Genomic DNA, 16354 nt, shown 5'->3' with positions numbered 1-16354 from the left:
AACCTAAGAATCTTCCAACCTATATTCTAGATCCCATCTCAATTTTTCAGAAATCCTGTTCCATCAGTTATCCTCTCTTCCCTCAAGTTTCACATCTAAAAACTAAACAAATAGATGAAAACCAGCATTCCACACTCTTGTTCTTCTCTATATACTATCCTGGTTTTCACTCACATCTAAGTCTTCGTGATCATGGTATCTCCCCTGCCAGGTAAGTATTCTCATATCTAAGTCTTAATACCCTTTAACTTTCCTCCACTTGTACTTCACTTCTCAACCCAATGCAACCTGACTTCGACACTATCACTGCACTGAAAGTTCACTCTGATGTTAAGGTAACCTCCAAAGTGACAAAGTTAGTGGATACTGTTAATCCTTAAATTCCTTGGCCTCCAGACAGCTATTGAAACGCTAGGTTTTCATGTCCCCAACACTCTCTCCTTGATTTTCTTCATCTGCAGAGATTTCTTCTCATTCCTCTGTCAATTTTCTCTTCTTACACAATCTATTCTCATTGGGCAAGCTCATTTATATCAGCAACTTTATTTATCATTCATATGCTAATGACTCCCACCTTTGTAATTCCACCCTCATCTTACTCCTAGGCTTCAGACCTAAACTGCTTTCATAATGATTTCAGGACGTCTTCATGTGGATGACAGAACCATATCTAGCTGAGCTCACCCAAATTCATTGTTTGTCCTCAGCTCCCTTCAAAGCCTTTTTGATTTCTATCCCTAATCTCTGTTAATAGTTCACATCTTTGCAATGTTCTAAGCCAGAAGATTTTGGGTGATCCTTGATTCTTTCTTCTCTCTCAAATTATTATTTACTAGATCACTAAAACCCTACTAATTATATCATAATTATAGCCTTGACTTTGTCTAGCCCCATTGTCAATACCACAGGGCATACCATTACTTATAATAAATATTGCAAGGAAGATTGCCACAGTGGCTGAACTGGCCAGTTTTCTTCACCTCTTCATACTCCTATCTGTCTCCACATTAATGACGCTGTTATTTTTCCAGAAAAACAAAAGGTGGGCCCACCACAGTTCCAGGCTCCCCTGCTACCAACGTGTTTATACCATTTTGGCATTCTTTTGCCTGCAGGGGGCCAGCCAGTATTTCTGTTTATCACATAAATGCTTTACAATTAATCAGAAATCTGCCTGTTCTTCCAGCCTCATTTTCCATCTCTCTGTATTTTCACCCTATTCTTTCACCTCTTTCCTTTGTTTTCTGAATGACCACTGGCAGCTCTAGATCTATGTCATCCATAAGCTAGAAATCTCAGAGAAAAGAAAATCCCTCTTTCATACTTTCTCAGTAAAGTCCTGGGGAAGTTCTGAGTGGCTCTGCTTGAGTCATTTGACTGATGAACCAATCCGTGTGGCCAAAGGATTTCAGGGCTCTGATGAGTCAGGTTGGCTCGCGTGTCCACCTTTGTGGGGAGAAGTCTGCTCCACCTAAGTTTCATGGAATAGCTCCCTCATTACGAGCAGCTCTGTTTCCAGAATCACGGGAAGAAAATGGCTACCAAGGAACTGCTACAAGAAAAAGGAGAGGATGGGGAGGCCACATCATGTACTTTCTGGAAGCACAGGATGATTTCTTAGCATGGCACCTCCATTTCCCTCTTCAACTCAAGTAAATAGGCATTCAGCTAGGGATAGGAAGTGAACTCCGGTCTTAATAAATCATTTTCTTTCTGAAAAATCACCATTTCCACCTAAGACATAGTGTGGCGAAGGGGGCTATATTGCATAATTCTGCCTTTGTTTTTATGTTTTCTTTCAGTCTAATTGTTCCACATTTTATGTGGAAATGGAGCATGCTTCAGAGTTAGGTGGGAATCAGTCATAGTCAGCTCCCGTCTTCCCTTTTACTTTCCCTACTCTTTTCAAACTTTCTACTCTCTTCCTTACTATAACCTCCTTATTCCAGTTCCCCAAACAAAAAAAAGTAAGCAAATAGTTCAATCAAATGGTATTGAATTCAGATTCAACAAATGTTATTGAGGACCTATCATGTACCACATGCCAAATCTCAAAAGTATGAATTGTGTATGACTGTAGTCCAGGTGATGTACCAGCTTATCAGGGGCCAGGAAAAAAAACAATTCTGAGATGTGCTTTGGCAGCTCTGAGGTGGCAAAATAGATGTTCATGGAATTCAGATAAATAAAATATATTTGTGTTTGGGTTTGTTTAAAATCTATTCTCCTGTGCACAGCACACAGCTCATGGGACTTCTTCCCCCGTTTGCCCCGCACTTGTCCTTCTGTTCTCTCCATTCCTCTTTACCGTTTTTCTTCTTCTTTTCACTATTTTCAGTTTCATGGGAAAGGAAAAAATAGAGTCTACCCTTGAGTTTATTATAATTGTTATAGCCTTTTTTCCAACTCTTTTTAAAACCTTCTGAATCCTCCTTCCATTGTAAATAAATTCCCCTATTTCTTCAATATTTTTGCAGGATGACTTATCTGGAATGTAACTCAGCATCGAGGACACCTCTCACATTGCATCTTTCTCCGGTGGGGGAAGCTCGTTTTCTCATCTTCCGTGAGCAACAGGACAAGAGATGTTTACCCTTCTCCAGATTTCCCATCACCATTATCATAGGATTACTGCATCATCCTTACGTAAAGGTACATAGGGGTTAAAATCGAAGGCTTTCGAGCCAGACTGCCTGAGTTGCAATCCTAACTCTGGCAGGTACCAGCTGTCTAACTTCAAGCAAGGGATAATCAAGATTTATACATCTATGTTAATGACTCATTTGAACACCCAGACTGTGCCTGGATCTCTACGATTTCAATGACCTTAATCTCCACTCATTCCCAGTACTAATTCTGAATCTTGTCAGCTCTGATCCTCCTCAAAAATTGGAGATGCCAGGGCTTCCCTGGTGGCACAGTGGTTGAGAGTCCGCCTGCCAATGCAGGGGATGCGAGTTCGTGCCCCGGTCCGGGAAGATACCACATGCTGCGGAGCGGCTGGGCCCGTGAGCCATGGCCGCTGAACCTGCGCATCCGGAGCCTGTGCTCCGCAACGGGAGAGGCCACAACGGTGAGAGGCCTGCATACCACACACACACACACACACACACACACACAAAAACAACTTGAGACTCCAAATACTCAACTTTTTACCTTTTATACTCACTACCTCCTCTCATACAATGAAAGTCCTTTGTTTTTACGATTTCTTCTAGTCTTTCAGTCTCTTTCTAGCCTCTTACCCATCCCTGCATGGTTGGAAACTTCTGTTTGATCGTGAAAAGTATTGTTCCACTAGTCACACTGATGTTTTGGGATTTTTTAAGAAAATAAAAGCATCAACTAGAATATTAACCTTACTTTATTTTCATTTATTTTATTTTATTTATTTTTTGGGGGGGTGGTATGCGGGCCTCTCATTGTTGTGGCCTCTCTCGTTGCGGAGCACAGGCTCCGGACGCGCAGGCTCAGCAGCCATGGCTCACGGGCCCGGCTGCTCCGCGGCATGTGGGATCTTCCTGGACCAGGGCACGAACCCGCATCCCCTGCACTGGCAGGCAGACTCTCAACCACTGCGCCACCAGGGAAGCCCCTTCATTTATTTTTTTTGTTGCCAAACTTGTACTTTATCCCCAGTAACATAAACTCAAGGCAGTGAAAGGAGTTGGAAATGGCATTTCTAGTGGAAAGGTACTAAAATTAGGAAAGGGTGTTCTATAGCTCACCAACTAATTATGTATTCAATAAACAATAAGAGAATATAAAAGCTCCCAGGACTATGTTAGTAAAAGATTAGGTAGGTAAGGAAATAAAGACTTGGAAAATTAAAAAAACAAAAAATAGGTGTCATTCATAATCATCCCAGGCTGAACTTTAAAAAGTCAGTGAATTATTAATTGATGTCATTAGATTAATTGTGCCAGCATCTGACAGCAGAATGTGAGATGTATCATGGAAATTTTTGGAAAAACAAAAGCTTAATAACTTTTTGTGGTTCATCCATTGCATTTGGACTCAACAGTCTCATCAAAGAGATTATACTAAAGTAATATTTTAAGTGCTCTTTTAAAAACTAGACATATAGTCTAAAAGAAAAAAATGTATGACTATTTTATTTAAAAGTGAAAAACTTCAATAGGAAGCTTTCTTTCAGCTCATGTTTTCATTAGTATACAAACCACGATCTCTGACATAAATAGGTGAACCAGAGAGAATTGTTAGGGCAGTGAAAATACTTTGGATGATACTATAATGATAGGTATAAGTCATCACGCACTTGTCCAAGCCCACAGAATTGACAACACCAAGAGTGAATCATAATATAAACTATGGACTTTGGGTGATTATGATGTGTAAATAGAGGTTCACCATTATAGCAAATAATGGGAGGGTATGATAGTAGGGGAGGCTACGCATGTGGGAGGCCGCTGGTGTGAGGAAACCTCTGTGTCTTCTGCTCAATATTACTGTAGCTCTAAAACTGTTCTGAAAATTCTTTTGTTTTAAAGGCCAATGGTGAGTCCAGAGACTTAAATGCACTGTGATGTCACTTTCCTGTTCTTTTAGAAAAGCTGATTTTCACTAAAAGAAAAAAAAAGAAAGACCATACAAAAAACAAAGTTAACATAACTCTAAAAAAAAAAAGATTTCTGCTATAATTCCTATGTCACTAAAATGCATTTAGAAATTTTTCTGTGAATGTAGTTCTACAAAAATTGTAAAGACAGCATCAACATTTTTTGTCAAGTTCTTCACTTTAGTGATTTCCAGGGTGACTTCAATGTCAGGTTGTATGTAGTACATGTATAAGTAGATTCTTTTTATGGCTCACTTTTTATGGCTCATTACTAGCTCATTTTTCACAATGTTGGACAGGAAAATTTCTATGAATTCTCAGTAGTTTTAGCCTTCTTCTACCAGGGCTCTGAGAAACAACTACAGGATGAAACAATCTTGTTTACCTGTAATTTTTGACTGATGACATGTTTTAGAATGTGGGACTAGATCTGTAAAATAACTTGTTTGTTTTCAATCTGGCTTGAGCCTAGTCTCCCTGTGCCAAACTGTTTCATTTAACTTTGCTTCATAGTATGGGTCCTAATCTACCTTTTCCTCCACCAAATTGCACTACATGTTGCAAATATGTTGGTACATCCATACTCAGGTCCTTACCTCTAAAGGTCACTTCCAAAGCTTAAGAATTACAGTAAACATCTGCCTTCACAGAAAAAAAAGAGTTAATAAGCATATTGATTATCCAGATAATTATTTCAATAATTTATTTTAGTGGTAGAAACCTGGTTGTTTTATTGATAATAAAATTACACCCTAATAAGACCATTTTTCTCTTAAGTTACCATTTTTATGTGTATTGGAGATGTAATCCAGCTCTAGTATATGAATATGGGTTAAACATTTAAAAATTAAACCTATATAGGAAACAGAAGATATAGGTCCCAGCGGGGAGTGAACATTGATATGAAACAGGTTGCTGAACTTCTCTGTGACTTGCTTTTCCATCTAAAAAGTAGAAAGTTGTGTCTTCACAGAGGTGCAATTTGGGTAAAAAGAACTAATATTTGCAAATGCAAGTTCTGAGAAAGAACTCATAAGTTCAAGGTTTGTGATTTATCACCTAAAATTGTCCATATTGCGTACTTATTCTAAGTTGGTTATGTGAAAGCTATAAAAACTCCAAAGTCTGCAAACCAATCATAGAAATTTTGATTTGAAAATTACATAGCATTAGTATCGATTTAGAATGTAAAGATAATATACACTATAATTTTAAATTAAATAAGCTTGATTTAAACTAAAAATATAAATTCTGGATCAAATAAAATATCCTGAGATCTAAAAACTTACTAAGCACATAATATGGGCACAAGAAGTATTGTTCCTTGCTGTCCTCATGTAATTTATAGTCTACTAGGATAAATGAGAATATTGAATGCTTCAAGGGAGTAGAAGTCTTCTGAGCAATTAAATTCATAAATAAAACAAAAATCTCTAGTGTTGGCTGTCATGAAAAGAGATAAAACAATGCCTATCACAACTGGTACTGAATATGGATTAGAATTATCTTCAAGTGTTAAATCGTGGAAGCAGAAGCTATGTTTTTTGAAGTTAACCTCCTAGAAGTTAAACACAGTGCAGAACCATTCAGCTGATAGATTCAGATAAGAGGTTACATTCTACTTAACATATTTTCAAATGATATTTAAAATGACTATCCTGCCAACTTTGCTCAGTATTAGGGTAACTGAAAACTGTTCATAGATGAAGGAAAAAAGAAGAAAGCTCTCCTTTTCCATTTACTTCTTAGAGTGTAAGATTTTACTCGAATAATCATCGCACACTGGAACACTGTCATGAAGTAAAATATTGACAAATAAATGAGGGTAAAAATGTACACAAGGACAGTAAAACAATATTAGAATTTCCTTTTTCATTCGATTGTAATTTTGGCACCGTTGCTTATTTGATTCTTGGAAAACTAGGGCCAGATTTATGACTACCAAACAGTCCACATGGCTTTTGCAATTAACCTGAAATTCTACATTCCTCTCTATTTTGATTATTCTCTTAAAATCAAACATATTACAACTATTTTGATTTTGAGATTGAAGTTGGACAATGGGTAAATGCATGTGAAACTCTAGTGTTGATACAAGGAAATCCTATTCTTGGCCTTCAAATTGTGTATTTGAGAAAATGGCAGGAAATAGCACAAACTAAATCTTAAAATGGTTTTCTGGTAAAATATTTCATTACATACTTCACCTGTGTTATACCACTTGTTTACACTAATAAAACTTACACGTGCTAGAGAAGGATATTATCTATGGATATTTTAATCACTCTGCTTATCTTTCCATCCCCTCTTCTCCTCCCTATCTTTAAAGACTGTGTTTTAGAGCAGTGTAAGGGTTAGACTAAGAATGATGAGTCCCAGATAATGTTCTGGTCTTTTACAACTAAACAGCTATTGCATAGATTACCAAGAGGGTTGGGTCGTGGTCAAATCATGTATAGTCAATTCACCTAATATTTTTCTTCCTTGATATGTTAGCTTCTATCTGTTGGAAGCATGTGAAAACTTACCTATATTTTCAGCTCTTTGGAAACTTCACTACGAAAGTTTCACAATAACCTGGTATTATTCCTTTAAATTGTATATTTGATAGCATTAGAGTTGAGAAACCTTTTTAACCCTGATGAAATTTCAGGGATGACTTTATGACCTGACAGTAACATAAATGGGTATGTTTTGAAAATAAAGAAAAATCTCTTAATGGTAAAGAGATTCCATGTATTTTCTTTAATGATTCTGATGAAGTCTGGCTCCTTCATTTCATTAGAAAGGGGAGTGGGAATCAAAGGAGCTTGACAGTTGGTTGATGTGGATGCCTAGCTACTAAATCATTGCATTCATGCTAAGACCTCCTATGTGCTCCCATTAAATCCCATTCAGCTCATGAGGTAATATATGTACTGTAGCCTATGGCTGGGTTATCGCTGTTTTGTTTTTTTTTTTTCTCCCCTGTTAAATTCTCACAAACTCACATTCCTCTAGGCTTTCCTTTTCAAGTTTTATATTTACTACGGTTAGATCTCAAAAAACAAATGTTGAGAAAAAAAGAAAGCTGTAGAAATATATTTACAGGGTGATATCATACTATGTATATATATATATATATATATATTTTTTTTTTACATAAAATTGTATTTTAAAATATACACCAAACTCATGATCATAGTTGCCTCTGGAAAGATTCAATGGTAGTAGGACTGAGGTTGGTTGTCAAAGAGGATTTCAACTTCATCTGTAAAATGTTGTCATTGTTTTTAAGGCATGAAATCTCTTGATTTGGAAAGGGAGTGAGGTAACGATAGAGTAGTGGTTAAGTATACTGAGTCTGGAGAGAGACTGCCTGTGTTTGAACCTGCCACTTACTACATGACCAAGGGAAAGTCACTGAACCTTCTAGTGCATCAGTTAGTTTCCTAATGAGTAAAATGGTGTTTAACAATAAATAGTTCCTACCTTATTGGCTTGTTGTGAGAAGTAAATGAGGTAATACAGGAAAAGTGTTTAGAATGGTTCTTAGAACACAGTAAGTATTCAATAAATTAATTAGTAATTTTTTTAATCTCAAAATGTTTTCTACAGGATTGTCTTTTTTAATTAAAAGAACCTTTATGAAATAGATTTATTACTGGATAAATAGCAGCAACGTGCATATAAAACAATTATAAACATGTTTAATTATTTAACGAAGCTGCAGAACGGGAACTTCAGTAACATATTTCCATATTTCACTCCAAGTATTCAGAGGCCACTTCCTCCCAATTCTCTCTTCTATCCTCATTCTCAAGGATTCTCAGTAGTTCAGCTGTCTGATCTTTCTGTCTTCTACTTTTTTACAACATCTTTCTTCTTATTTCTGAATCTACATAGTACAACGCAAATAGCTCTGAACACAAGCACAGCAAGTCTGCATTTCTTCTTTGGCGACAGTAGCTTTAGTATTAACTGAAAGGCAGGGTAGATAATGTGACACGCGCTTTACTTTCAGCAGACTTGTTAATATCAGCTCTGAATTTTTCATGACGGCTTCGGTAACCTGTAGCCTGGAGCTGAAGCTCTGGGGGTTTCCACCACAAAGAGGTAGATCAGCTGAGCTCTCACTTCCCATCTGGCACTGGGTGACAGGGACAGTCAGGGGGGCTGCAGGAAACCTGAAGAAGAAGAAAGCTGATGTGGGACACCCATTGTAGTGCATCAAAGGCTAAACATGTGCTGTTGTATGGATGTATCTTTGAGACACTTGTTTATCACTGGCTTCAGAATCTACTTAGCCAATGTGTTTAACGTTAGAGTCACAAGAACAGCTGCCGTTCGTGTAAGTAATACCCTCATACGCAGTGGCATCCTGATTTGCCAAACCAGATTCAGGACCTCTCTGCAGTGAATGTTTGATGCTGTCTGGCATGCTTCTTATTTACCCACATAGGCAGGCGTACACGTGCAGGCACACACACAGACGCACACGATCACGATTTGGAGCTGTTTGAAATTGTAAACCATTTTAGCTCTGTCCCAAAAGTAACAAAATGATCTCAAAGTTCTCACAAAAGCTGTATTTTATGTCTGAAGGTGAAAAACAGAAAGTTGTTTGAAAGGGATGGGAGGCTCAAATGTAATCATATGTGAAAAGTCAAAAATAGTAAAACAAAAATTTTTTAAGACAAAATTTGAGCATTTACGTTTCTTGAGTCTTATGGTGGTTCTATCATATTTACTGAAATATATAGTTGCCCACTTATTTGTAGGAAGTTGGATCCCTACATACTTGATTTTATTTTTAATAACTGTAACAATTCAGATTTGCTCTGGACACACCCAAACTGCAATTCTTAGAATGCAGGAGTATTTATCAGCACACCAGGAGGAAGCCAGTTCTCTTAATTGCAGTATTCTCTGGTCACACCCTTTGCTTCTGTTCTATCAAGAAAGAAGTTAAATAAATAATGCTTAGTTTGTACGTGGAAAAAAAAAATTGTAGAGCTAATAATACTCCAGCCTTGAATGAGAAACAATGAAAAAGTAAATATATATGTTGCTACTATAATTTTTTTCATAATTTTTCATCAACAGAAGGAACCGGGTCAACTTTTTGAACTAATTTTTATTTTTATCTTCTTCTTAAATTATGTTTCACTATTTTCAGTCTGCCACTCCAATATTTCTCTAACTTATAGATGCATCTCACTGTTGCTTTTTTGTGTCTGAAAGGGTGTTATTTTTAAAAGCTCATTAACATTTACTAGCATTCTAGCCTTTTCAAAGATCTAACAGAAGGCTGACTTTCAATATTAACATTATATTAAGATAGTATAACAAGGTGTACATTTATAGTTGTGTTAGTAAACAAAAAGTTGTATGATTTATTACAACAAAACAGTTGAAATATTAAGCAATTAACTTTACCATTATGAACTCAATACACTTTGATGATATTCTCCAACTATACAGTGACTTTGTTGAAACCTACATAAAAGTGTCCTCATGTTTATTTGTGCACAGTCCAGAATGTTCACAATTATTGTAAAGGATTAGGATTGATGATTCAATAATTTGAAGAGTTTTTCACTTTTTAAAAAATTATTTTACTGCAAAGGAATAATAAAGGGTTTAATCACTGAAACCAACCTATGTTTTGTATAGCAAATGGAGAACTGAAGATTATAATTTTAGCTCTTGAACAAAAATTAGACTCCCTTGGCCATTATCCCTACCTGTTTTGTTATTTTTGCTAAATAAAAAATTACTGCCAAACGTAGTGGCTCAAAACAGCCATTTTACTTTGCTCATGATTTTGTGGGTCAAAAATTCTGGAAGGGTTTGGCTGGTCAGTTCTCACTGGGATCTCCCATGTGGTAGCATCAGAGGTAGGTGGGGCTGAAGCTATCAAGGTTCACCTGTGTTGGACATCCAAGATGGCTCCCTCTCGGGGCTGGCACCTGATGCTGGCTGTCAACTGGGATCTCAGTTGCACTGGCAACCAGAACACCTATGCAAGGTCTCTTGAGCATGGCCTTGGCTTCCTCACAGCCCGGAGGCCTAAGCGTAGCTGGGTTTCTTACATGCCAGCTCACAATTCCCAACACAAGTGTTCCAGTGACAAAGGTAAAAGCTGCCTTGGAATTCACAAAACAGCACTTCTGCTGACTTGTATTGGTTATGATTGAGTCTCTAAGGCCAGACAAGATTCAAGGGGAGGGGATAGAGTGGCCACTTCTTAATAAGAAGATTGTAAAAGATTTGTGGACATATTTTAAAGCTACCACATTACCCTCTTTATGGATACTACCCACTTTATACTACAGATCATTTGAAAGACACATGGAAATCCTACCTCTTCACCATGAGCTCTATCAAAAGAATCTCATTTTGGGGCTTCCCTGGTGGCGCAGTGGTTGAGAGTCTGCCTGCCGATGCGGGGGACACAGGTTCGTGCCCCGGTCCGGGAAGATCCCACATGCCGCGGAGCGGCTGGGCCCGTGAGCCATGGCCGCTGAGCCTGCGCGTCTGGAGCCTGTGCTCCGCAACGGGAGAGGCCACAACAGTGAGAGGCCCGCGTACCACAAAAAAAAAAAAAAAAAAAAAAATCTCATTTTAATCAATGTAGAGCTGAAATCACCTCAAATACCTTGTAGTAGCTGTGACAGTTTGCATTTTCCAAAAATGACCATAACTATATTTCTAGTCCTACCTGCTCTTTCAGATTCCTGCCACCTCCCCATCAGGAGGTAGAATCTCCTTCTCCTTGCTTTGAAATCAGATAGGCCTTTGTGACGGCCTTGACAAATAGAATGCTGCAAAAGTGAAACTGCATGATTTCTAAGACTGGTTCACAAAAGGTGACTCAGTTTCTACCTGAGCTTCTCTCTTGGGAATGCTCACCCTTGGAACCCAGTCACCATATGGTGAGGAAGCCCAAACCATCCGTAGAGGCAGGTCAAGGTGTTCCAGCCAAGAGCTTCAGCTAAGGTCTCAGAGTCAACTGCGAGCCTTCAGGTGGCTCCAGCCCCACCTTTGAGCCACTCTAGATGATGCTGAGTGCAACAGAGATAAGCTATTTCTGTCAAGCCTTTCCCCAATTGAGATTCATGAGCAAATTAATGTGTTGGAGTGGTTTGTTATACAATGATAGATAACCAGGATGAGTGATTTACCTCTACCCTGAGAGGCGGCATTTCATTTGAAATAAAAGAAATATCCAATTTGCAAATCAATCTTTGTTTGCCCTCAAGAATAAGGTAGAAAATGCATTTCATGTATTTCTAGGAGTCAATAGAAATAAAGGCAGAATGGAATGGTTATCAATTCATAGACCCCCAGGCTAGTCTTCAACTACTGAAGAACCCTAGTGTGGTGAATTTAGTAGTTTTCAAGCTCTATGAGACCAACAACAGGTTTTTTTTTAGAGCAGATTAATCAGAAACATGATGCTACAGACCCAGTTAATCAGAGAGAAAGTTCTTTCCTTTGAGGAATTGTGTATGTGTGATGCAGCTACAGATAATCATTTATTACGTTTTTATTGTGTTCTGGGCACTGTTCTATGTTCTGGGAATACAGCAGTGAACAAAACAGTTGTCAGTCTCCTCACAGGGTTTATATTATGAGAAATGAATGGACATGAACAAATACATTATATATATAAGGTCAGTTGGGGGTAAATGGAGGAAAATTCAGAGAAGGAAGATAGCAAGCCCAAGGATAGATGGAGGGAGATAATCACATATAGGGATGGGCAGGGAAAGCCTCAGTGAGATGATGAGATTTCAACAAAAACCTGAAGGAAATGAGAGAGGCAGCAAAAAAGTTTTCTGGGAAAAGGATGTTTCAGGCAGAGGGAATAGAAAGAGTAGAGGTCCCAAAGCAATAGCAGTGATACAGTCTGGTAGAAGCAAGAAGGCCAGGATGTTGGAACCTAACCAAAGAAGACCGTAGTGGGAGATAAAGGAAGGAGAGAAGGAACCAGGCTATCTAGAGCCTCCTAAGAAACTGTAAGAATTTACTCTATGTGAGAAATTAATCTTTTGGAAGGTTTGAGTAAAACAATGACATGATATTGGATCTAAAAGGAGTCTTCTGGTGGCTGGAATGAGATTACACAGTAGGTTAAAGAGTGGAATAATCAGGCAAATGAAAATAGTAGTTTGGACAAAGATAATAATGGTGGAGTGGTAAAGGGTGATTAAATCAGGATCTACTTTGATGGTGGAAAACCAATAGATTTACTGATGGATTGAATTGGATATGCGTATGAGAGAAGTCAGAGATGACTCAAGATTTTTCTAGAGTGAGCTACTAGAAGAATGAAGATGCCACTTATTCAGATGGTAGATCCTGTAGGAGAAGACGCTTTGGTGGGCAGATCAGGAATTCTTTGGACATGTTAAATTTGAGATGTCTACTAGACATCCAGTTAGAGAACAGTTATCACAATCTGGAGGTTAGTAGAAACATGGAATTATCAATTTGGGAGTTTTCAGTATTTAGATGGGTCTTCAGGCTGGAAAATTTCATCAAGGAGTCTTCTGCTTTTTATGGGGACTGATGTAAATAGTCATAAAGGGCAGACGGATACTAATCCTGATCCACTATTTCACAGATTAGATATACCTGGAAAAAGAATTCTTTATCCTCATGAAGGATTAAGTGATAATAAAACTGACTTATTAGTAGATTTATTCTTTGAATTTGAACTCCATGGCATGGCCTATTTACAAAATGGCATTTGTATGTAGTATTTTCTTTGCCTGAATATATTCGCAATGTAGTGTTGTGGAAACAGTGCATTGCTGTTAATGCAGTTCAGTTGCTGGAATAGAGTTTGTTTCCATAACTCTCAAATAAAGTGTTTCTCTTGATAAGTGCTGTTGTCTACCACAAATAACATGCCCTGACAGACAGAAAGAAAGCAAGCAGAAATTGCAGGTTCTTGAAGAAAGCCAATGAATGTGCTTATTTGAATACAGTTAAATATAACACATTACAATCAGAAATATCACATTTGGTCTGATGCTTAGATTATCTTCAACTTGCACACACAAGTGCAGTTGTTGCTATCTGAGCCACATTTCTTTTCTAGACTCAACAGTGCAAATTAAACCAGATGATCTAATGTAAATTATCTGTGTGCAAAATCTATAGAAAACACAAGGTTTAAAGTCCCCTTAATGACAGAACGTTGTCATAGGAGTTCTGTATCAGCCAACATTTACAAAGAGAGCAACTGTCAAAGCAGTGTAAGAGATGAGAATTGCCAAAGAGATCAGTCTCCTGACGGCTTTCCAATCAGTGAAAAAACTGCAAATTGAAGGACAGTGTTATAAAACTCTACGGAAGGACTTCCCTGGTGGCGCAGTGGTTGAGAATCCGCCTGCCAATGCAGGGCACACGGGTTCAAGCCCCGGTCCGGCAAGATCCCACATGCCGCGGAGCTACTGAGCCTGTGCTCCACAACTGCAGAAGCCCTCGCACCTAGAGCCTGTGCTCCACAAGAGAAGCCACCGCAATGAGAAGCCTGCGCACCGCAACACAGAGCAGCCCCTGCTCGCCGCAACTAGAGAAAGCCCGCGCACACCAACGAAGACCCAACACAGCCAAAAATAAATGAATAAATAAATTAATTTAAAAAACCCAAACAAACTCTGTGGAGTTAAAACATAATTTTTAAAAGAATCTTTGTTGCTTATATATATGTTCTCATAGTTTTCTCATTGTGTTTGGAAAGTTTTTCAGAGTATGAGTTGCTAGACCTCAGGATGAGGTGAGGGGAGAGGTGCACATGGACAAATCAAGGTCATCATAAACATTCAACACCCCGAGAGAAAGACTGGGATTCACCTATTCACCCTTCCCTCTCTATTTAGCCCTGGTGGAGCTCAAGAGGGCAATGAATTAAATTTCTTCCAGACAGCCTGGGGTTTTAGCTACTGTGAGTGACAGACTGGTGTTGGAAGCAGCTCTGAAAGAGTATGCCAATCTGAGCCTGCTGTTCGTCAACACGAGGAAAGTGAATGAAAGTTCAATACACATACATTTAAAGCCAGCAAGTTCATCGCAGGGTGACAAAAAGTTTAAAGTTAAAATACAAATGTGTATACTCTTATCTGAAAGTTTCAAACTTGTGAACGTAAAAAAAAATGTGACATTTTGTTGTACCCAGTTTAGAAGGAATACTTTGGTAAAAAGCTAATATGCATGTGTTTATTTTGTCATGCACAAAGCACAAGGCATGTCACAATTCTATTTAACTATGCTATGGCTTTGTACAGAAGATGTCACAGCATTATAATAAAAGCCACCAGATGTCACTGTTACAGATTATATTCAGTCATACGCTAATCTGAAAATTTGTGAACTTTTCATTACTCAGTTTGAAGAAATTCTGGGTTATAATTTTGCCATCAAAGAAATATTGCACTTGGGCTTTCTTGTGGGGAATTTTTTCCCATGGGTCTTAACTTCTCTATAATTCTTTTTTTTTTTTTTTTTTTTTTTTACAGTGGCTCTAAACTCAATTAGGGAATAGGAAAGATTTTCCCACCAGGAAGATTTAGTAAAATGAGTTGCTGTCAGAAGTCTTCCTCTGAGAGACTTTACACACAAACAGGACAACTCCTCAAAAAACTTGAAAGGTGGATTGGTTTGAAGGTGGACCAATTATTTCCCAGTCCTCTGATTCTTTGATTTCAGCAAAATCAAATATTCAGTAGAGAGCTGGGTTTGGAGATCTTTCTGCTGTTAGCCTCTATTTAGAAAACTAGCTTTACCTTACAATGTGTGGTGAAGATGATTAGTTTGGCACGTAAGTAAGTATAGGTTCCACACCTCACAACACTTACTGTTAGATCAAAGACAAATTGACATGATTTGATCAAAATGTTACCTATTCTATGTATCTTATATACAGGCTATGTTTCCTTTAAACAGTAGCTTCATGTAGACCATGTTCCTACCTTTTTAGTCTAAGTGAAATAAAGCATTTAATAATGAGAACTTCAGTCTAGGAAGCAGATTAATGAAACAGATTTTGGAGTATACTAGAGTTTGGAACATCTGGCAATTCACATCCTATATGGGAGAATTTATACCTTTTACTAATAGAGGCTTATTTAATGATGTGTTTGTGGTATGTGTTGAACCCAGGTTGACTGATTAAAATAAGGCTCTCACAGGACCTCAGATGCAGGACCATTTTAAGGAACTCCTTATTTTTTTTTTCTTTTTAAAGAAAGGACCATGCACAGTAGATGGAAAAACATTTCATGTCTTTATAAGTAGTAGTTAAGTCTCACGAAATTTATGTTGGTATGTTGCCATAGATCAGCAAAATCTATATAGAAAAGGAAAGAAAAAATCCAGGAAAGTTTTGAGAAGTGAAAATGCCCCTCTCTGACATAGAGACAAGTAGTAACAGCCACAAACCTGTCTGTGTGCTTATGCCATTGTGGAATGTTGTTCAACATATGCAGAGCTTGGCCCTTTTGCTGTCAGCCCAGGGCAAGGGATGAATTATCCAGGTAAAATCAAGTTCCTTCTTCAATAGATGCAAAATATTTTCCCCATGAGATGTCTAATAGTTTAGGCAAAAAGCCATTGAGCAAAGAATTAAGAAACTGGCCTGATGTTGTTATATACAATTTTTAAAGTAAGTTTTCATGGTAGTTTAAAAAAAACAGGGGTAGGTTAACTTAAGATTTTTCTTAGAAACATTATCATGAGTGTTAGTAAAAGTCTCCCATTCTACTCTGCTTTATTGGAAGAAAT

Source organism: Hyperoodon ampullatus (genome assembly GCF_949752795.1).
Source record: "Hyperoodon ampullatus genome assembly, chromosome: 1".
Lineage (NCBI taxonomy): Eukaryota > Metazoa > Chordata > Mammalia > Artiodactyla > Ziphiidae > Hyperoodon > Hyperoodon ampullatus.
Note: the sequence above shows the minus strand (reverse complement) of the source record.